This window comes from Hippopotamus amphibius, chromosome 2, assembly GCF_030028045.1.
Source record: "Hippopotamus amphibius kiboko isolate mHipAmp2 chromosome 2, mHipAmp2.hap2, whole genome shotgun sequence".
Taxonomy (NCBI): Eukaryota; Metazoa; Chordata; class Mammalia; order Artiodactyla; family Hippopotamidae; genus Hippopotamus; species Hippopotamus amphibius.
This window is the reverse complement of record NC_080187.1, coordinates 3,749,616-3,754,872: the sequence shown is the minus strand read 5'-3', so window position 1 is coordinate 3,754,872 and position 5,257 is coordinate 3,749,616.

Sequence of the window (5,257 nt, the reverse complement as noted above, 5' to 3'; positions counted from 1 at the left end):
AGGCGGGTGTTCTCAGAGGGTCCTGGCTCCCCCCGCCCCCCCATGCACTGCCCCTCGGCCGTGCCCCCTCTTCTACAGGTTTTGAGATCTTTTACCAGGAGTCAGGGCTCCTGTCTCAACCCCATGATGGGTGACACCACTGTTCTCCTTTTTTTTTTTAATCTCAAAAAAAATCTTTATTCCATGATCCCATCTATTCATTTAAAAATTGTATAATTTACATAGATACAAAAAGGGATGCAATCAATAAAATTACAAATGCTCAAACATGAAAAATCAACAATATTGTGCACTTGTTCCATATCATATACTCTGTGACATTCTGTGGGAAAGCATTTCTAAGTTGGACCTGACTCCAAATGATGCTGATATGGCAGTGGTGAAGGCAGGTAGGAAGGGAGAAAAGGCCAAAACAGAGTGAAACTGCAGATATAAAACAGGAGGACACCACTGTTCTGATTTTCAGAGGGGAACACCTAGGCCCAGGTTGGGGCCAGGCTGAGACAAAGTCTGCCCAATGTCACAGGGTGAGGGACCTGCAGAAGGGGATGGGTTCTGTCCAACTCCACGTTCTCTTCACTACTGTCCCCAGGGAGCTGTCCAGTGATGGCCTGACCTGACCCAAGTCCCATCCCTGGAGTGGGGGGAGGGGTGCCGGGCCCTGCGGACCCTGTTTGGGTCACCTGCTTCTCCGTGTGGGGACACGGCCACGGACCTGGGCAGAGCTCTGTGGTCTGGAGCTTGGCCGGCGCAGAATCGGATCTCTTGGTTCCCTTATTAGTTGGCAAAAGTGTGTGTCCAGTGGCGGAACCCCCTGCCCGGCAGTGTGGGGTGCGGAGCTGACAGCCGAGGAGGCTGCCCTGGGCACGGAAGCCGGAGCCCCGGCCTCGGCTGGTCCTGCCACCTACCTGGTCTGGGCAGAGGCTGGGCCTCTGGAACCCGTCCTGCTGTCCCTGAGGGAGCAAACTGCCTGGCAGCCTCTGGGGCGGTGGCTTGGGAGGGGCTGGAGTGCCGTTTGGGTCACTCCACCCAGATGGGGTCCGAGTCCTTTCCCCCCAGGGCAGGGCCCTGCATCCGGCCTCTAGTGCCCCTGCGAGGGCTTGTGTGTGGCTCTCGTGCAGGTGCGGGCCATCTCCCTGGGGGCCCGGGCCCAGTCGGCCCTGCTTCCGGTGAGGCTGCCGCACTTCTGGGCTCAGTTCCCCGGGTCCAGTCAGGGGTAGCTCGCAGTGCCTGCCCGCGGCTTGCCGGCGAGGAGTGGCCGACGGGCTAGGGCTGTCTCGGCATCGAGATTGAGTCCTGCAGGCCTGGGGCTGAGCAGACCTAGATGTCAGGGTCATCTGCCCTAAAGCCCAAGGGGACCGGGGGAATCAAAGGAGACAGCGTGGCCCAAAGCACCCAGTACTTGGCCTGAAAGAGCAAGCACAGATCCAGGGGCAGAGGCCCCAACCCTGGCCCTGGGCCCTCGGGGGGCTCGTCTGGTAGAGGCCAGGATGGGGGCCTGAGAGGGTGGGTGGGGGGGCCTTAGTCCCAGCTGCCCCCTTCCCCAGGCTGCTCCCTCCCCGTCACTGCTCTCCTTCCAAGGGAGCACACTGGCTTCTGGGCCCAGGAGTGTCTTGCACCCATCTTGGGTGTTTCCATCAAAGGCAAAATACACACAGACGTCGGACCATTGGATTATCACTGGGGTTAAGTGAATTCGAGCTTGAGACGCACTCAGCACGGTGCCGGGCACAGGAAACGTGCCATCTGTGTGTCTGTTTATAAAAACCAGAAGCGCATCCGGAGTGTGACGGCTCCTGAGCCGTGTGCCGGTGCTGCCTGGCCACCGCCGGGGGCGTCCTGCCCTCCCCCCTCACAGCCCTGCTCCGCCCAATCGGAAGCTATGCTGTCGTTTTCCTTGGAAAAAGTATTCCTCCACGTTCCCACGTATTCTCATAATGCACTCTTTCCCTCAACAGACGGCCCGGGAGCAGGTGCTGGGACCCCAGCCTCCCCGCGCTGGGGTCTTCGTTCACGTCAGCAGTAAACAGGCGTGAAGGCGGGTGGCGGCCCCGGCGCCCTGCTGGCCATGTCCTGTGTGCCTCCCCGGCACCCACGCGGCCAACATCAGTCCCCACTGAGATCGCAGAGTCCCCTAAACGGTCCCTGATCCCCCCCCCCCACAGCTCCGTCTTCCTGTACACATCTCTCCTCCTGGAGCCCCCGCCCTGGCCTGGGGTCCCCCTGTGCCCCTCACCTTGCGTCCACTCAGTCACCAGGCCTGTCGGCTTGGCCTCCACGTGCTGTCTCCGCTTTCCACGTTGTCGCCCCCCACGCCCCTCCGGACCCCGAGATGACACCCTCCCCGGACAGCATTCCCCCCAGGCCACCAGAGTGCTCCCCTAACTCACCAATCTGACCACACCCATCCTCTGCTCAGAACCCACCGCTCCTGTACCCGGCTGCCCCCTCCCCAGACTCTGCCGCCCGGCCAGCCTGGTGCGCCCCCCGCCCCACTGCACAGCCCTGGTGGGATGCACCCCTCTTTGGGGCTCCGTGAGACCCCGCATGCACCCCTCTGCTGGGTGACCACACGGCTCTCTCACGCCTCTGTCTCCCCAGACGGGTGCTCCCTGGGCTGGTTCCTGGCAGGGTCCTCCGCACACAGTCTGCACTCGCTAAAACGTGGGTTGAATAAGTACGTGAACAGTGGCCCTGGGCCCTAATACGTCCGAATCTCGGCTGCTCACAGGGGACCTTTGATGTCACCCCTCCATGTGGGACCCCAACCTTTCACCCCCGTGAGGCTCTCCCGCCCGCACGGGAGCAGCTCACCGCAGGGCTGCACTCGCCTCCGTGGGAGTGCTGTCCCTTTTCAGACCTCCACCTGCCCTCCTGCCGTCAGAGTCAGCCTCCTGCACCCCCATCGCCTATGTGGGGGCGCGGGAAGGGGTCCCCACCCTGCCACTGCCGCCCGGGATGGAGGGTGACGGCCGGTCTGCAACTGTCCACCAGGGGGCGCTGGAAGCCCGCGGGAGGTTGGAGGCTTGGGGAGGGGGCGGGAAGGAGGGGGCCGCAGCCCGTGCCCAGCCCACGAGCCGGCGTCTACACGTGGCATGAGCAGGCGTGTGCAGGCGTGTGCAGGCGTGTGCCTGTCTCCACAGACAGCAGGGCCTGGGAACGGTGGGCAGAAGGGGGCTCTGCACCTGGAGGGCGGGGGCCGGGGCAGCCAAGGTGATGGGAGGGGTGAGAGCAGAGAGCACAGCCCCTGGAGGTAGACCAGGCCGGGCAGACCAGGCAGGGGAGGCCAGGCTGGGGAGGCCAGGCCGGGGAGACCAGGCCGGGCAGAACAGGCCGGGCAGGCCAGGCTGGGGAGGCCAGGCCGGACAGACCAGGCAGGGGAGGCCAGGCAGGGGAGACCAGGCCGGGCAGACCAGGCAGGGGAGGCCAGGCCGGGGAGACCAGGCCGGGCAGAACAGGCCGGGCAGGCCAGGCTGGGGAGGCCAGGCAGGGGGGACCAGGCAGGGGAGCCCAGGCCGGGCAGACCAGGCAGGGGAGGCCAGGCTGGGGAGGCCAGGCCGGGGAGACCAGGCCGGGCAGAACAGGCCGGGCAGAACAGGCCAGGCAGACCAGGCCGGGCAGGCCAGACTGGGGAGGCCAGGCCGGGCAGACCAGGCTGGGGAGGTGGCGGTAGTGGGTGGGTGGGGTGGAGGAGGTAAGGAGGATGCCTGGGCATCTTTCTGAAGCTGAGATAAAGTTCTACAGGAGGCAAAGAAAACCTGAAGCATGGGGGTCAGAGGAGAGGGACGGGCTGGGGTCAAGGTGGGGAGGCTGGGCTGTGAGGGGCGTGAGATGGAGCAAGCCTGGGGTGAGGTGGACAGTGGAGTCTTCCCGGGAAGGGGGTGATGGAGGCCAGGCAGAGACACTCGACCTGCCGGCACAGGAGGGGGGTGCACACAGGGGACGGGCCTGGGGTCCGCACCTCCCCCTCCCCGGAGGCGGCTCAGGGCTCCTGTGCAGAGCGGTCGATGACAGCGCCTGCCTGGGGTGTGGCGCGGAGGCCGGTGGGCCGTGGGTTAAGTTCTCAGCACACGGCCAGGCCGAGCAGCTCGGGAGGGGCTGCCACCTCCCCCCGGTGAGGGGCGTGGGGAAGGCTCCTCACCCGCCACAGCCCACCTGTCCCCAGGGTGCGCCCGGAGCACATCTGTGCCTCTCTCTGGTCAGGCAGCCACCTCAGCGGGCCAAGGGTGTCCCCCCGAGGGACGTCCCCCACCAGCTCCCTGCACAGCAGCTGCGAGGACCCCGCGTCCACTCTGAGGCCCCACCTGGCCGTCAGTCCTGCCCAGCGTCCACCTGCTGCCGTCTCAGCGGCCCCTGCCCCTCCTGGCCTGCTGGCCTCTCCAGCCCCGGGGACCGGTCTTAACGGTCACATCCTAGGGCTGCTTCCCGGGGCTTAGATGGCTTGGATCCTGGCCCACCTGCGTCGCCAGCGCCCGTGTTTCTCCCTGTGGCCTTGGGGTGATGTAATTACTGCGCCGGATGCAGGGGGTGGTGCCCTGAAGACCCTCAGGGCCCCTTCCATCGATGCTGATGGGAACAGTGTTTGCTCTGAGAACAGAACAAGCTAATCCAGGTGAAGAAAGCTTGCTATGGGGCCCGCACACAGCGGTCCTCACCACCACGCCCACCAGCAGTGCCATCTGGGACCACTGCCCACATTCCCAGGGCTGAGCGTGTGCCAGGACTCGCTTCCTTGAGGAAGCGGAGAGGGTCCTCCCAGAGCGTGGTCCTCAGGGCCGAGGGCAGAGCGTGAACGAGGCTCCGTCCAGGATCTGCCGCAGCTGCGCCCACGTCCGTAGCCAGAAATGCGTGGCTTCTGTGGTTGACGTGGCACTGGAGCTGGAGTAAGACGGCGCCTGGCCTCCCTGCTGGCTGGACGCCTTCTGAACGGATGAGATGAAATCTCCCACCCCCACCCTAAGAAACTGGGTTGCCAGCAAAGACGTGCTGAGCTGACAACCTCACCGTTCTTTCCCGAACGAGGCCCTGCTCTTTTTATCACACTGAGGGTCGCCACGGGGCCGAGAGGTCCAGAGATGGACGGGCCTCGGGGAGCTGCAGGGAAGCCCAGCAACAGAAGTCTCCACCCTCAGAGGGGGGTCGTCCGCACCCCTGAACCGTGGGGGAGTTGAGGGTGGGGTGCATGGGGAAGGTGGTCGCTGGGGTCACACTGTGTGCTGGGGCTGAGCCAGGCACTGGAGCCCCTGCCTCCTCTTCC